A 19,018-nucleotide genomic window follows, 5' to 3' on the forward strand; every position below is an offset into this window, starting at 1 on the left:
AACAAAACTATAGGCCCATCACCACCGTCCCCTTCCTCTTAATAATTCTAGGCCGAGTGGCCTATCTGCAAATACAGAAACACCTAGAAGACAACAACCTCTTAGGCCTCAGACAATCGGGCTTTAGGCCAAGGCATGAAACTCAGACAGCCCTCCTTGACCTGAAGATCTAAATGGACGAGATGAAAGACAAAGGCAAGCTAGCAATCCTCCTGCTCCTGAACTTGTCTGCGGCCTTTGACCTCGTCGGCCACCAAATTCTAACTGGGCACCTCACTGCAGCAGCAGAATTCTCTGCCAATGCTTCAGACTGGATCAACTCCTTCCTCTACAATAGGACAACCATAGTCTTCTCCCCATCAGCCTCTGCAGACCCGAGCCCCACACTTTGTGGAGACCCCAAGGTTTATGCGTGTCACCCACGCTATACAACATATTCACAAAGCTCCTTTTCGATCGCCAAATTGGGTGTCATCTACACCAACTATGCAGGTGACACCCAAGTCCTCCTCCCGCTCAGAGGGTGCCATGATCAAGATTCTAAACTCCTGAATGACATCTATCTAGAAATCCAAACCTGGATGGCTAACAATAGCCTATGTCTTAATGACGACAAGACCGAGCTCCTGATGATTGTCACGCATGCACGTCTAAATAAGCTTGACCATAGGTACACAACCTTCAACATTGACGGCAACCCAATCAAGGTCTCAAAAGAAATAAAAACACTGGGGGTCTATCTTGACTCTATACTGTCCCTCAAGAACCAAGTTAGTTTGATAGCATCCTCCATAACCTATACTAATAAGATAATCTACAACTGTAAAGCTTACCGGTCCACCAACAGCTGCCTAACACTAGCCAGAGCACTAGCACGTCCTAAAATTGACTATTGTAACACACTCTCTCTAGGATCTTCTGAACTTAACTTAAACAGACTCCAGGTCCTGCAAAACAATTCATTAAGAGCAGCAATTAGTTTACCCAGATCCAGCCACATATCTACTTTCAGGCGCAATGCCAACTGGCTATCAGTTCACGACTGAATCACTCTCCGCACTCTAGTAATCACACACAAGTGCCTTATGAACACTGCACCCAGATATCTCTCCTACAAAAACTGTATGCATCAGTCAGCCCGCACCACCAGATCTACGCTATCTCACCGCCTTACAGTACCTAGGTTGAACCTAAAAACTGCTGGAGGAGCAAGCTTCCCAGTCCAAGCAGCCAAGCGGTGGAATTCCATAACTACAGCATTCAGACAAGAGCCCTCCCTTGTAGCATTCAAATCCAAAATCAAGGACTGGTTGAACAATAAACCTCTCCATTAACTACCCCTGCGTACGCCAAGCTCCTACTCTCGTTGCTCATTTGTTCGCACTTCTGCCTATGCTTTGTTATAATTGCCTCATGCCTCCAGACTTTCTGTAACCACAGGTCTGGTACTTTAACTGTACTTCCATTGATTTACATGTGTGTATGTAACTCACAAGTCCTTTTCAGCACCTAGTTACCTCAGAGTTCAGTGTGCGATATAAATAATAAACAAATACAAAAATACAAATACAAATACAAATACAAACACAGTACCAGCACTGCTGGGGCACTGCCGGCTTGCTATCGCATACAGTGAGGCTGCCTAAAACCAAAGCCGCTTTAAATATCATATAAACACTTGTTAACTGTCTCAATTAATTTTATTCCCCAACTATCTTGATTTATTCTATTTTCTTTTACTACCGTAGCGGATCCCAAAGCTCTCCTACACAGGAGGAGCAATTCGTGCAGAGCATCCATGGACCGCACTGCTCCCTGGTGGTGTATAAGCACACCACAGTCCGCGCCTAGCTCTCGGCCAAGTCACAACGGATCCTGCTCCCAAAGCTGACTTCTCTGACCAACACGGCCCCCCAGGAACTTGTAATCAGCCCCCTACCACTCAGGACCCAGGTAGGTTCCTGGACAGAAGAAAATCCTCCCACACAATAGAGCAGCGTTGGACCGGGCATGCTGTAGCCGATGCAGCCAAGAACAAGAAAAGAAGGTTGGCCCACAGCCTATACGAGGGGTGGAAATACCCCCTTTCAACAGGTACCCAAACGGGCACAGTGTTTTTTTTACAACATCGCCCAAATAAATAAAATTGTTTGCCACCTCTTTTTCTTTTTTTTAGTCATCCCACTCCCACTCCACTACCACAAAACCCCGTCCCACCACCACCAACACCAACCAGAAAGGATCTAATGAAGGGAAGGAGCAGGAGCAGAAACTCTGACAAATGTTATGCCGCCAACCGTTGCTTGCTCCCAAACCTTCCCAGCCCCCATTTATACCAGGAAAAAGGGCACACTATGAGCAGGCCAGCTTGCTTTGCTGGTCTGTGCAGCGGCCAAAATAACCCAGAGGGGAAACGCTTGGGCATACCCCCGTGGGCCACCCTTTTAGTCAAATGGAAATTCTCTTAACTCTCCGGGTCACCCGCTGTGTTTGTTGCCCCATAGTGTAAGGTCAGTTGGTGCATTCTAATGCAAATTACATAGAGACGTCTCGAATTCAGACTTCCCCTTTTTAAATTGCAATTTGCTCTGTGCATCACGACCAGGAGGATAGCTTAGGGGCCACGCGCTCGCCAGAAACCAAGACGATGTGGAGCAACACAGGCTTGATACACGGGTCCGTGCTTAGAAACCTCTGGTTATTAAGCGTGTTATAAAAAGGCAATTACAATTGCTAGTGGCCTTGCGCACTGGATTTCATGTAATGACAAAATGTAGTCTTGGACTCGTAGTCTTTGTTAACCCTGAATGGACAAATTGAATTTAAGCACCTGACACAAATGGTCTGCAAAACGGAAAGTCTGAGAATTAGCACATTTTGCGCTGGTGATGGGAAGGCGCCTGATGATCACCAAATAATAATAAAGTCGCCCGGTTACTCTGCAAAAGTCAGTATTTAGCCATTTTCCAAACTTTATTTTTATCTGTGCCCGATAAGGGCATTAAAATGCATGTGTTTGCCAGGACCACACAATGTACTTAAGTGGGCAGAGTGGGATTCGAGTTCTGTTCTTCTGGTTCCTCGGACCTCACTAAAAGCACATTGTCGCTAACCTGTCAATGGAGGAAGTCTTATTTCAAGAAGTCATTTTGCGAATGCTGTCAGCCTGTCACTGTAAGCATTTGAGCTCTTAGCAGATAAGCACAAAAGCATTTTGGGTTCATTATTTTAGGTGATCAAGAGCTTGCTACTAAATGTTCTCTCTTTCATTTGACTAGCTAGCAGATTCAAACAGTCCATCAAAACATGCATATCACCAGCTTGCAAAATTCACTGTCTCCTTTTGTGCTGAGGGCAGGCATCTTTTGCTTTTTTAAAAACATTTTCCCATCAAGCAAGATTACCCATCGTGTAGCGCAGTTTCGTGGGCTTTTGGGGTCTGGCGGTGTGTCCAGCTGACAAGTATTTTGCAGCCACATTTAAAAACAAAAGTCTGTCGGGAAGAATCCGTGATGCAAGGCGGACCTTGATGGTGTAGACTCGTCTAATACATAAAGAAGTGCCTTACATTTAAACGTGAGCACTGTACAAAGTGATACATTTAGTTGTTTGTGTATGAACAGCCCACTGAAGTTGTGTATTTCGCTGTGACAAAATATGATTGATTATTTTTACTGGCCAGTTTGTAGAACATGGGTTTCCCATAATTATTATATTGTCAATCGGAAATTTCGAATCGTCGTATATATTATGTTCCAGGTATTGCATGCAAATGTTAATATGCATTATCTATAAAGTATGAACTTCAATTTCTGAAGGTACTTTCCAAATAGCCCTTCTACTTTTTGGGCTGTTGTGCTGATGGCTGCCATGTTGATCAGATGTGGAATGTGGGCTTGTGGCAGACCTTGGGGGAAACGAATAAGGGTCTCTCTCTCTGCCACACTCAATATGTGAGAACTGTCTAACAATACAAAAGGCTTCAGAAAACTTCCAACACCTGTAAATATATATAACCTGCTACAATCTGTTTTTTTTCTCCATATCCCAACAGCGGATGACTGTAGATTTGTTTGGTTCTGGCTCACTTTCTAAGGGTCGAATTTGTTGACACACCTTCTTTAATTTCATGCAACAGCCAAATTTATTCTCTTTCCATTGCATGGCATCGTTTGGCAATGGACATCTGCTTACATTCATAGTCATTTGGTAAAATGAGCCTATACACACTGATATTAACGCTACATATGGTGAACCATTCTTGTAGGAAATGTATATCATATTACAGTGATTTCGTAACCATATTTTTCTTAGTGTGCTGAGGAACAATGCTATGTGGGGCCACTTCCTGTTTTGCCAAGGGGTGAAAGGTTGTGTGCCATCACTTCCTGTGATGGCACTTGGGGGAGGGTCAAATGACCTCACTTCCTGTGATGACATCAGAGGTCAAGGGATGTGTGATATCACTTCCGCTACGCCTGGCATTTCTGTCAAATGACGCCCCTGTGTGGTGGACTATGTAGATAAGTGTAGCAGCAAGGCTCCAAGGCACCCCTAAACCAGTAAAAAAGCAGTACCTGAAACATAGTTGCACCCCATCAGACAAACAATGCATACGTGATATACCAAAAGCCTCACAATGAACAAAAACATGCACGTATGCGTAGAGGCAATCCCCACAAAGAAAAATGTGTTATGTGTTGCTTGAAGGAAATGGCTTGCATAGCACCCAGAAAATGCATGTCAGTGAAACACGATGATCCATCTTCATACCTTCTCGCACACAACCAGTGATGCGCGATGCGTGTCGCACCGTGTAAGGACCTTTACTGCCTCAGATGCGAGAGGAGCACCAACAATTCTATTGCTCAGATGCCATTGATTTTCCCTCCTTCTGCCCTGCATTGCCTCCAATACTCAACATCTGCTGCTGCCATATTGAGTCTAAGTTCCTGCTGTCAACCAGCACTCTCTTGCAGTTCCAGCTTTTCTGCCATTTTCTGTTACCCTGTGTCATGCCTATGACTACCTCATCTGGACATGTGGGACTTCTACCTCTCCCTACCACCTTCACCGCAGATCCACAGCACATATCCATGACCCATGTACCTCATCTAGAGAGAGCAGCACCCCCATGTCAGCGAGGCAGAGTGCTGCCAACTCCACCAGCACCGAAGTTGGCATCCTAGTTTATCTGTGCCTTTTGCAATGGCGCAGACGGGCTAAAAAACGGTGGTGTGGAAGGTTGCCCAGAGCAATTGCCAGTGGTTTAGATTCATTCGAAACCTTCCACCTATCACTTTTGTGGTCAGTTTGTTTCTCCTTGTGAGAGAGGGTATGCCCAGACGTGGGTCCCTTGCTCGCTGCGCCACAGGGAACCAGGCTGCACCTCACTGAGGAGTTCCAACAAGGCCGAAACATGTCTGGGGTTGCTTGGTTTTCTGTGCAGAGGGGACCTGGCCTAGCATTTCGGGCTGGGCTGCTACCTTCGGTGGCGGCAGCTGCTGACTGATTTGCACATGGCTGGCCCCCTTTTGCAATGGCGCAGATGGGCTAAAAAACGGTGGTGTGGAAGGTTGCCAGAGCAATTGCCAGTGGTTTAGATTCATTCGAAACCTTTCACCCATCACTTTTGTGGTCAGTTTGTTTCTCCTTGTGAGAGAGGGTATGCCCAGATGTGGGTCCCTTGCTCACTGCGCCACAGGGAACCAGGCAGCACCTCACTGAGGAGGTCCAACAAGGCCGAAACATGTCTGGGGTTGCTTGGTTTTCTGTGCAGAGGGGACCTGGCCTAGCAGTTCAGGCTGGGCTGATACCTTCGGTGGCGGCAGCTGCTGACTGATTTGCACATGACTGGTCCCCTTTTGCCACGGCGCAGACGGGCTAAAAAATGGTGGTGTGGAAGGTTGCCCAGAGCAATTGCCAGTGGTTTAGAATCATTCCAAACCTTCCACCCATCACTTTTGTGGTCAGTTTGTTTCTCGTTGTGAGAGAGGGTATGCCCAGACGTGGGTCCCTTGCTCGCTGCGCCACAGGGAACCAGGCTGTACCTCACTGAGGAGGTCCAACAAGGCCGAAACATGTCTGGGGTTGCTTGGTTTTCTGTGCAGAGGGGACCTGGCCTAGCAGTTCGGGCTGGGCTGCTACCTTCGGTGGCGGCAGCTGCTGACTGATTTGCACATGGCTGGTCCCCTTTTGCAATGGCGCAGACGGGCTAAAAAACGGTGGTGTGAAAGGTTGCCCAGGAGCAATTGCCAGTGGTTTAGATTCATTCCAAACCTTCCACCCATCACTTTTGTGGTCAGTCGACATGTATGGGCATGCATGAATGCAGGTGCCCCCTTCTGTATGCAGCATGTGTGTTGCAGTGAGCTGTAGAAGCATGCAGCCTCCTGCCAATGCTGGGCATATGTGGTGGCAGACATATGTTTATGGGACATGCGTTGATATATGTACTGTTTGTCCCTGGTGACTTGTTGCACTCGTGCACATGCTATATGAGATCATGAGAACAAGTGCTGAGACTGTATAGAGGCCGTTTTACAATGTTATGGCCATGTGAGGGAAATGCATGCAGGACACCTCTATGTGTTGCACATATGCAAGTGTGTAAATCCCAGCACATCTGCTGAGAGTGACACATGTTCATGGATGTCTGTGAATGTCATGTTGGGGCATTGACCTCTCAGGGATGGGTATGTAATGTGTCATCCCACTGCATGTGAATCCCGTGTTGGCGTGTGATCATGCCATATGTATGAGCAAGGGCAAACATCATGAGCGCTTGTTCCTCAGAAATGTGTGCCGGTACATGTTGCATGCTTACAGGTAATGCTGTCAGGTATAAATGTTGCTTACTGTAATGGAGTGGAAAGGTGCCAAGGTGCACTTCCCCAGGCCCTGGCTGCATGTCAAACTTGTGTCGCTTTGACATTGGTATGGTGGCATTGCATGACTTTGGAAATGTGTTTGTGGCCACACAACAATGTACTTGGTTGACATGTTCATGTGTCATGACTGTGAGTCATCATTGTCCCTACTCATGTGGCAGCAGGTATGCTGATCACATGAGCATGCACATGTGTGTATGCGTGTGTGTGTTAGTTGTGGGTTAACACATGCTGAATTAATGTGACTGTTCGTGTTGTCTATGCCACACATGCAGTGACACTGATGACTGATGTCAATGTACTTTGTCCCCTTTTTCACAGTTGCCGCATCTCATGCAGAGGGCTGAGGCATTGCTGTGGAGAGGAAGGGCAGGGACCGGGCCACCCGACCCAGGCTGGGGTGCTGTCTTGAGTCATGTGGGACAGTGCGCAGTATCGCTGTGGTGCCACTGGGAGCTCCCGGTGATGGTCCACTGTTTTGTTGGGGTGCTGCCTTGTGCTACGTGGGACAGTATGAGGTATTGCTGGGGTTCTGCCTTGAGTTATGGGGGACAGTATGAAGTATCAACGATATGCCACTAGGAGTTAGAGGTGATGGTCTGCTGTTTCACCAGGGTGCTGGATGGTGAGGCAAAGCTAGACGCAAAGGTTGTCATTTGGCAATGATTTTTGTTTTCATGGGGGCGTGTTCTAGGTGTTGCAGGTGCAAAACACAATTTTATTTGCGCCTCAAGTTATTTTGTGCTTTGAAATCCATGAATACGTGGAACGTGCAAAAAGTGTTTGCGCGCAAGTAGGCCCAAGGTTGTTTTAGGCACAACGTACTTTGCGGGGACTCTGCCCTTCTTCTAAGAATCAGCACTGTAGCACAATGGAGGTTACTCTCCTTTTATAGGAACATTTTGGAACCCCCGAGTATTCCTTCTTTAGTGACTTTAATTCGGCTGTCGGAAGCACAAAAGAGTAATGTAGTTATGAGTTTCACCATTTAGTCTCAGGAAGTAATGGGGGAAATGAATCTAACTAGGGATTTGTTAATTGAGAACCCGAATTAGGTTTAAACAAACTGTATGATAATGATTCGATCAGCACTCATAACTATTCACTTTCTGTGTAGCTCGAACACGATAATTAAAAGCTGGCTGTTTTAGCCCCGTGTCTGAAAAAGTGACCAAGTAAAGTGCAACTCATTAATTTCATGAGGTTTAGGCTGGACCTTTTGCTGACAAGTAATTCGAAAGTTGATGCCAAATGAATTGTCCCTTTGTCGTTTCTGTGAGAACCCCCATTTACTGGAAACATTAAAACATTTAATCACGGAGTGCCCATTTTTAACGGAACATCGTATGTATAACTTGTTTAAAAACGTTTACCACTGGATTGTTTTTTGTTGAACCTGTTAGTCTGTGCCAATGGAGTTTAAATGGCTCTTGTATGTCTTTGTCGATGGCGATTGTAAGGTCCCTGAGCCTTTTGAAATTGATATAGTATGGGAAATGTAAATCAGGATTCTGAGTAGGCTGTATTTTAACAATGGTATGTATTTTAATGATGTGTGATGTATTTATATGGATGTTTAATTTTGTAAAGGTTCATTTATATTGACCATATACAAATAAAAACATGGTTATTGTAATGCAGTGTATTGTTAAGTGGTCCTGTACAGTACACTTCTGCCAATGATGTTGGCCTCCCCGGGCCTCTGTGAGAAAGGAGGGCAGGGCGTGCGAGTAGGCTAGCAGGAAGTCAGATGAGGAAACCTGTGGTTTTTATGGATGTAGGACAGAAGGATCTGATACCTGTCGGCTGATTTGAAACTCTGTGTGCCTGTTTTACAAAGCGTTTTCCAATGGGCTTGCACCATTGCAAAACACTTTTGTAAATCAGGCCCTCTGTGTTTTGTGTGGTTTGTATGGGCTGGGCCAGTCTAGCTTAATTAGAAGAAGGAGGAATTCAACATGAAACGATTATTATTATATGTGTAGAATCATTGTTATAATTATTTTATGTCTGCTGCTGAAGTCAACTTCTCTATCAACTCCCCTGTCTTTCTCTCATTTATTATATGTCTTGTCCCTGCTTATCTGCCCCTCATTCAGTGTCAATTCTACTGCTGTATCTGTACCACCATGCCTCTCTGCCACTCTCTTTCCAAATCTCTGCCTCCCCTTTTCTCACTTTTTCCCCAATCGCTATCTCTTTGTTTCTTTTGTTGACTTAACTTTTCGTTCTTTCTGTGTCTCTCCACCTCTGCAACAGACTCGCCGACACACATACACACACAAGTGTGCGCACACGCACACATGCACACACATTCTGACAAGTGCACACACACAAAACATCAGACACACACACTTTACAGTTGAGTTATCCTTTTCAGACTCAAAAAATCTGAATAGGCTAAACATTATGTATATATGAATGGAATTTAGGTGCATATATATTTATCAAGTAAAAAAACATTTATTCCAGGGACGTTAAGATGAGAACTTAACGCAACAAAACCACTAGACTTCAGCGAAAGCCACCTTAACTGCATGCCCCCTGTTGCGCAGACTATGACCACAATGATGACATCACAGATCACATCACCGATGTCACTAATTACATGTTGTATGAGAACACTGATGATATTACAAATCCCATCACTGGTGACAACACTTATTACATTGAATATATCAGTAATGGAATTAGATATAACATAATTCATAAGTTAGCTCAAGAAATGTTTGATTATCTTACAAACAATTTAGGCTATGGACTTCACCATGACAAAGGCTGGGGTCACTGGCCAGCATCAAAGGCCATAGCTAGTGTTTGGATAGTGTTAAAAAATACCAATGTGCATGGTTAAAAGCCATGCCTAGTAGCTCATCGCTGTTTTAAAATATACAGTGGGCAACATTGAAAGCTGTAGTCAGTGGACATGGCTAAAGGCCATAGTTAGTGCCCATTAATATGTTATAATATACAGTCGGCACAGCCAAAGACTGTGGCCACTGACTAGTGTTGTGTTGAAGACCATGGCTAGTGGCTGGGTAGTGGATCTAATCTACAGTGGGCATGGCCGAAGGCCATAGCTAGTGACTAGTAGTTAGTGCTGTATAATAGTGGGCACGGCCGAAGGCCATCGCTTATTCCAGTTTTTTATTTTAAAATATACAGTGGACATGGCCAAAAGATGTACAAACTGCTCAAGATCAAAGGCCATGGCTAGTGACCACAATCTATGGCTGTGCCCACTATACATATATATGTTAGAATATACAGTGGGCACAGCCAAGGATTGTGGCCAGTAGCCAGTATTGTGCTAAAGTCCATGGCTTGTGCCTAATCAGTGCATATAATATACAGTCAATAAACTTTTATTCTGCATGCGCTATCAAGTAAAACATACAACATACATCCACTGAAAAAAGGTGGAAATCTACTCAGTAGATACACAAGTTTAGCCAAGTACACAGGTAGAAACAGGTCAAAACAGGTATAGCCAGCGCAGAATTAATACACAGTTGAAAAAGGGGTATGTACAATTGATAATATTAAAAAACTATTAAATATATACTAAACAATAATCATAAAACCACTGAGGAGAGCAACGCTCGCAGCCTCAGAGTACAGTTCAACCGGAGTATTGATATTTTAGGTTAACTACTAGGTGAGGAGTACATAACAACCCAAAGTAAGAACAGATCAACACAGGTATAACCACCACAGCATTAATACACAGTTGAAAAAGGAGTATATAAAATTTAGAAACTAAAAAAACTATTAAATATATACTAAACAATAGTCGATAGAACCACTGAGCAGAGCAATACTCGCAGCCTCAGAGGACAGTTAAAGCAGGATATTGAAGTATTAAGTTAAGTACTAGTTGAGGAGTACATAGGAACCCACACATTTCACTTGCATAATGCCAGAGAATTGGTTGAATTTAGGACTACTCAATTGCTCCCTGATTTCAACCCCTTGTTCCTTAGGAGCCATGTCCTATGAATATGACGTGCACATCCAAAAACCACAAAAGGATCTGGGCTCATTTTTAGCACGTTCAATGGAGATTTTGTATCCCAAACACCTGACTTCCGTAATGCTGGTCTCAAGTATAGTCCCCTACAGTGCATAGATTTTTGGCATAGTAACATAAAATGTAAAACTGTTTCTTTTGAGTTCCGACACATCGGACACTGAGCCGTATTAGAGACATGCCATGTTTGGGTCACAGCTGCCACTGGTAAGATACCCAGTCTTAAGCATAGGTATAAGGACCTTTCGAATGCCGGTCGGATATAATCCAGGTAGGCTTTATGGCGAAAGGGAGCGAGCTCAAGATAATCTGGGCCCTTTTTTAGTTCCATGAACATATACAGTAATTTGTCTTGCGCCGTGTTGGCCAAGGCCACTTTAATTCTTCGCTTAGCACCTACACAGTGACTCTTGGGGTTGGACCACAAATTTGTTTCACTCGCTTCACACAGAGTGGTTTTTATGTGACAGAGCCATACTGTGGAGCTCCCACCGTCTAATGACATAAGATGTCTTAATGCAGACCTTGAATTTTCTAAACCCTCTTGGGACCACAGCTTTTGCCAGAATATTACGAGTTTAAGCTTGAACTGGACGACCACAGGAAATATATCAAGTTTGATAAACACCAGTGTAGAGGCAGCACTGTTGGGCAATAATAGCAGCTTTTTAATGAACTTATGTTCCCTTGAAATTATTTCTCTCACATTAGCATGGCCCCACAATTCTGCCCCATAAAGGGCTGCAGGTAACGCTTGTTTTCCATAGATGTTTAGGGCAGGGGAACTGGCATCTCCTTCATGTTTGACATGAAAGGATTTAATAGATCGAGTTTCTCCAAAGTGATAAGAGAGCACTTCACCTGCTCAACCCATCCTCCCGTATCTTGAAACCGTACACCAAGATAATCAAAGCATTTAACCTGGGTCAATTGTGCTCCCTCCACCTCGCGCATCAAGGGAGGTATATTTTGCAAATGGGGGTCTAAAAACCAGAACATTTTCAATGTTAAGTTCCAATTGTAACTCCTTACATTTCCGGCTAAATATTCCCAGGGCTTCCATCAAGCCTTGCAGTGTAGTGGATTGAATGACTGCATCATCTGCATAGAATAATGCTGGGTATTTATTTGGGGACATTTTCGGAAGTCCTAGCACCCTATTACTAAAGCATTAATAACCCCCTGAATATAGAAGTTACATAATAGAGGTGCCAGGGTAAAACCTTGCCTTACCCTCTTGTTGACTGGGAATGGCATTGTAGTCTCCCCTCCCTGCCCACAGCGGCCAGAGGCGCTGTTTTCTGAAAACAATGAACTAATCATTTCTATCAGATTGGGTGGGATATTTTGTCGAGAAAAAATGTTCCACAGTTTTTCCCGGCACACTGAGTCGAAAGAAGCTTTAAGATCCAGAAATACCGTATAAAGTGTGATTTTGTTTAGTATGATGTATTTCTGGATCAACAATTACAGTATAAAACATTGATCTAAAGTGCCCTTTTTCCTCCTAAATCCTGCCTGGAGGTCTGTGATGACATTGCTATTATTGGCCCAGTCCTGGAGATGAGACAACAGAACCTTGCTGAATAGTTTTCCTGCACTGTCCAAAAGTGAAATTGGATGGTAATTTACCAGTAGGTCCCGCCCACCAACTTATACAGAGGAATTATTTCAGTCTTCCTCTAGGTCTCAGGTATTTGGTCTTTCCTAATAATAGAGTTAAAAACTCTACATTGGATAGATGCCCAAATATCAACCTCATCTCTAAAAAGATCTCCAGGAATGAGGACAGTGCCTGCGGCTTTACCACATTTCTGGGCAGAAAGAGCGCGTTCTACTCATAGAGAGTTGAAAAATGCTGCCACCAGTCCTCTGCTGTAACAAGGGGGTTGTCCTCCCCTCTATAAATCTAGGAGGTGTACAGGGAGAATTCAGTGTACACTGGTTATTTAGACCCTAATGGGAACACATATCATTCTGAGCAACCATTAAGAAAAGCAACATGCTTGCTGATGCTAAACACATGACTCAAAAATATATGTAAAGTTAATGCTAATTTATCATTTAACTTTCTATTTTGAGCTTTTTTTAATAAACTTTATATTGCAAAAAATTCCAGTTGTTTCTTTTCATAACAATCCATGATGTCCATTCATGAAAAAACATACATAGTTGAAAATTCACTATATAAAGGAAACTGTACTCAGTGACATGAGATGTAGGTTCATCATTTTTGCATATGACCAACAACTTGAAAATCAAAATGTCCTATGTCATTGAGAATGAAGAACACACTGTGAGAATGTAAGATGAGGAGACGGTTGAATCTATGTCTCTTGTGCCCGGCTAAAGTCTGACCTTATATTCGGTCTACGTCTGGATATGATGTTAGGGATTTAAGGGGCAGCACAACAAAAAAGGCCCATAGAAAGTCTGAGTGGGTGTGCTGCTGACGTTTCGGCAGGATAGGTTGATAGCCTTCTTCTTGGGCCAAAAAAAGTCAGCAGACTCACTGGTCGTGCTTCCAGTAAGCGCAGATGGACGCAGTATCTTTCCAAAATGGGTTACGTGAGGAAGCAGATTGGAGCTGCGTGGGTATAAGGGCTGGCCTGGTTGGTGGGAGGCGACCCTTGTGTGTGCCTGGTACGGAATCCCTGATACGATGGACAGGGTCTGAGGAGGGTCCACGGGAAGTGGCATCTCAGTGAAACTGTCTCAGGTTGGAGGAGCACGTAGTGCGTGAGCATGGGGAGCCCAAACGGGGGATAACCAAGAGAAACATCTTCGAGGCTGGGGAGCTCATGGGTAAGATTCGTCTCGTGAGCCCTGGTGCGGTTGCCGGCAGGCAGCAATGAGGTGCAGGAGTCTCGAAATGGTGCCTGTCACCAGTCCTCTGCAGCACAACAGCAATCACATTTTTGGTTGCCCTGTAATCCTTTGTCCGTAACCAATTTCCAAAACAGTACATTATTTTCACACCGTAAGGCATCGGACAGGGCCCTTCACTTATCTGACACATTTTCCTTTTTCTTCATTTGTGTTAGTTTTTTTATACTCTAGCTGAGCTTGCCGCAGTCTTTCTGTTCACCCCCTCTGTCACTGCAGCACAATCAATGATCTTACGAAAGACCTCATCGAACCATCCCTCTTTATGGATCGGCTTAGCTCTTATTTTGCCCGCAGTAACAGAGATAAAAAGAAGTATTTTCTTATTTAGATTCTCATAGGATTCGAGAATTAGTTCATCATTAGCATCATTACTGCGGATGACTTCAATATTACCTACTATTGCAGCGTACAGGGAAGGTTTCAGCACTTTTTCTAAGACTCTTGCCCATTTTATGGATTGGCGAGCATGACCAAATATTTCCAGGGGTTGGTTTAGATGTGGGCCGTGGTCACCCTGATCTCCTTGGGTGAAAGTTGTTGTTCCCCTGAGGTAAAGTACCATTGGGTAATGGCCACTTTCTGTTCTGTTTTGTACCACAACATTAATTACTTTCGCCCAGTCGACTGCTGAGATCAATACTTGTGCCCCATAAACGTTTTCTTTGCAGGTTGGGCCTCTCAGGTTCGCCCATTGCATGCCCACAGGTTGAGGTTAGATAGGAGACAGGCAAATTCAATTGTGTGCTGATGTGTATGCACTGGGGCTGTTACCACTGCTTCTGGGATATCCCAGGTCAAGTCCTGATCCTCCCACAATCCTGCAAGAACACCCAAGGGTTCTATTTGCAAGTTCAAATCTCCAGCCACCAAGATCAGTTTGACTGTGTACCCAGGTTTGTGTTCTCAGTCTAAATTCTTGAGAAGGGTTAAAGTCTTCATTCGCTCAGGATTAGAGGGCCTGTTATAAATATTATTAAGGCGAATTTCAACCCCCTCTCCCGTGGTGATGTTTAAAAATTGGAGGTCTTGAGAGCCTGTGTCAGTTTGCACTACCTTCCATCCCAGGGTAAAATTCACCCAAACCAAACTATCATTCCTCCACTGGGTCTGCCCTTCAGGTTGTTTATAGCAGGGACACATTAGAACTGGTACTCTTGAAGTAAACACCATCCGTTGCACACGTCTCCTGGAGTACTATAACATTAAAACCTCTTATAAAAGAGTTCCATATCAGGTCTATCATCACTCTATTTAATCCCGCTATCTTCCATATCCATAAACTTAGTGATTCCACTCACTGCTTTACTGCAGTGACTTTCTACGCCTAGTCACTCAACATCTTCAAGTTGATGTTGCTGCAAACTTTGAAGCTTGCACCTGATAATTCAGAGCCCCACGGTGTTTTGAATTAGTTGGGCCCCTCAGAGATACAAATTCTGGTGATCGTAATATGATTCTTGTGTTGTTAGTAGAGTAAAATCTATGATCAATGCTCAATAACCCCTCTACCAAATCCCAGCCCCGCCTTTAAATTCTGATGTAAACCCATTGAGAGTTTGGAGTATTGCCCCTGTGATATGACAAAATATTGTCATGAACAACCGAGAGACAACCTGTAAGAGGATTCAATTCAACACTACAGCTAAGTCAATGCCTAGTCTGGGATACTGAATGGAAACCCTTATTGATATATCTTTATGTCCAGTTCATGCGTTCTGGATGACTACCCCTATATAACACCCCTCCCGTGGAATCCCACTGACCCCACTGAGCCAAGAAGTAGTTCTGTTTTGCAAGTTTAAAGGTTTATTTGATAACTTAAACAATATATATTATATCACGCTTTATAATAAATTAATAATTGAATATCACACTTAATCTGATATGATAAAGATTAACAACGTAGAATCTGGCACTAGCACACTTGTGAATAGGAACAGAAGAATAAGGTAGTAGAGAATACTTAATCTAAGTTCAGATGGATGTAATGTTGAATGAAATGCAATACAGAAAATACTCAATATGGAAGGAAAGCACACAGTTCTCAGAAATGCAATCAAATGTAATTCAGTTCACCCCAGCAAGCTTACACTACAGAAGTTGGAAACACAGGCCCAAAATGCTTTTATATGTGCTGGCAATGAAGTGAAAAAATATGCTAAAATGCTTTTAATTCCCTCTAGAGGTTTAGGGTGAGTGGTATATGCTTTGAATAAGTTCAGGATCACTTTAGCAATGCTCTATAATGGTTGTCAGGTTGCAAACGAATTTTTGCAACGGAAGGCAAGCAGCAGCAGATTTTTACACGTGGAGAAATTTGCAAATCGCGGTAAAATGTCAAATCGCGGCAGATTTTTCCGAGTGCGCCGGGCGCGATTACAGAGGAACTACAAGGAATATCACTATCGTTTTGGGGTCCTAGGAAAGCCTGGGATCTCAGCTTCCAGATGAAAGTTACTGCAAGTCTCTAGGACAAACGGTCATGGAGATATGAGCGATTAAATAAAGGTCATTTTTCAGATTTGAAATTTTAAAATTCAAAGTGACAAGTGCAGCTTGCAACTAGAAAATGACAGGTGACAGCTTTACAAATGACAGGTGACAGTTCTACTTAGATTAAAATAGATTGAATTATATTATTTCAACTAAGAGATTGGTTCTGCACAGTCTTGCTAGGTACTCACACTATATTCTTGAATTAAATGGGCCTCGCCACGGATCTGGTCAGGTTTTAGACTGGACTCTGGTCTCTGCACTTCACAGTGATCTGGGTCAGCTCTCTCTCTCTCTAGCCTCTCTGGATTCTGGAGATTGATGGATTTGAAGTCTCTATGTTGGCTCTCTGAAGGTTGAGGAGGTAAAGTATGGATTTTCCCGGCAGAGCTTCCAGCTGCAAATGGATTTGAAGGTCCCTATCTGTCCTGTCTGTCTGCTTTTATCTGTTTTTAAAATGGGTGTGTGTGCAGCATCACTAGCCCCTACCCCTCTCCACTTGTCATTGGCCACTTCATCCGCTTCCACTTGATTGGGGGAATGAAATGAAGTGTCATCATGATGAGGTCTGTTTATGATACAGAGAACCCACCCCTGTCAACTTTACACACAATCTATATTTGCTCAAAAAACATATTTGCACATGTACACATTTGTTTAAAATTACATGCACCCCTCACATATCACAGGAGGTATCCCCTGTTCAAACTCTGCTCTTCCTGGGGGCTTGCATTCAGAAATGGCACATATTTCACTTTTTCTCTGATTTTGCAATGTCGGACATTAACCCAAATTTACACACATGTGCGCAAGGAGTATGGATATTAGTTGATGAAGTGTCAGATTTTTCACATGCACACATTTTGAGTAATATCCTCTTTTCCGCTAAAACCCCCCTGAACATACCACCGGGTCCTAACACGTCTTAAAATGTGGGCAGAAAAATCACAAGAATTATGGTATCATTTAAATAATTTTCACAAGTCCGTACTATGAGTTATTCATCTTTTTAGAGTTATGTTCTGGCCCCAAAGGGGTGTGGTTTCCCCCCAGCACAAGGTTGAATTTCTGGTTTTTCCAGTTCTGCCAAGCCAGCTTGCTCTCACAGGCAGTGCCTCTCCCCTGTCCTTCCAGGAGGAAGCTCCATTTACGACATCTGCAATAAACCATCTGCCTGGGTGAAGGGGGTTGCATTGTTCAGAGCTCCTGTATTCTGTGGGGGCTCCCCTTAATTCAATTGTCAGAGAGATGGCATATCCTTAGTGTGGCCAGCAAAAGGCAGATAGGCCTGGGAACACAGCTGTGACTCAAGTTTCACTCCTGATGGGGGTAGTTGCCAGGCAAAATTGGAATCTCTTTAAGCCAGTTTTTAGCTACATGTCATTTCTGTTCCCCAGTTTAAGTCAAGACATTTTTTTACATATGCAGCTAGGATGCTGATTCTAAGTTTAAAACTATGACATTTAAACAATTGCAACCTATGTGACACTCAAAAGTAGGTCACTCATTTCTTTTAAACATTTAGATTTTTTAGTGTCTTTCAGTCCAAATTTACTTAAACTGCTGAAATCCACAGCTCAGCCAGTCTTGTTATAAACCTTCAAGTCACTTCAGAATATAACTTTACATTGGATCCACCTCTCAGTAAGTCTTTCTTTGGCATGTTTTGGGTTCATTTATTCAGTTTTACACAAAAAAGTAAAATCTGGTGTTGTTTTAAAACGCCGGCTTTTGGATAGTGGTGAGTACTGGTACTGCACCCCTTTTTGGGATTTAAGAAAATGAATTCCCAACAGTTATGGGTTTGCTTTTGGCAATCAGCATTGCCATTCCCAATGGTTTCAGACTACTGTGTGGGTAGTCCAATGGTGGTTTTAGGCAGTGTCCTTCTGTGCCCATAACATCGGCAAAAATGAGTGGCAGCCTATTCTTCATGCATTTCCCTGTGCATTTTCTGGGAAGCTCTGGCCATCATGATGTTTTCCATGTCAGTACTGCACAGTTTTGAGGTAGGGCTCGGATGCATGGGTAAATACATCCCACAAGCCCCGCTCTTGCGATGGCCATTCGGTTTCACTGATGGGACTCGCAAGACCTGGGATGTTTCCTCATCTTCTTCCAATAGATGGCACAGTCCATCATCTTTTCCTTCATCCGGTCGGATCGATCGGTTCTCCTCGCCGGTCCTGATGGGAAGATTGGGCGGTACCCCGGGCCCGTTGCGTCTCTGCTCCCGGTCTCCGGATCGTCCTCCTTGGCCCGTCTCCAGGTTTTCTTTCTCCTAGGACGACAAAGGAAGAGCGGCAATACCTATTCATGGACATTTCTTCCCCACCATTGATATAGTGGGGTGGCATATGCATTTCATCATAACGAAACATTACATTCTTATTTTGAAATAAAAACAGTATACTAAAATACAGTTTCATGCAATCACAATATTTTAGAGACTAGATGTGGTATGTTTTATGGTTGGAACTGAATTAGTCTGAGACCGTACCCGCTAGGATTCCAGAGGATTCCTCCAGTTGTTGCAGAGTGTGCCTGGGATGGCAACACTTCAACTGGTTTATGTGGACCCACTTGTCTTCCCCCTCTGCCAAACCGCCTTTGGGGATGTGGATTTTGTAGGCCACAGGGGAGATTTTGTCTATAATCTCAAAGGGTCCCTTCCATGTAGGCAAAAATTTGCGCTGCTTGGCCTGGTTCCTTTGGA

This window comes from Ambystoma mexicanum, chromosome 5q (genome assembly GCF_040938575.1).
Source record: "Ambystoma mexicanum isolate Mex_15411 chromosome 5q, UKY_AmexF1_1, whole genome shotgun sequence".
Taxonomy (NCBI): Eukaryota; Metazoa; Chordata; class Amphibia; order Caudata; family Ambystomatidae; genus Ambystoma; species Ambystoma mexicanum.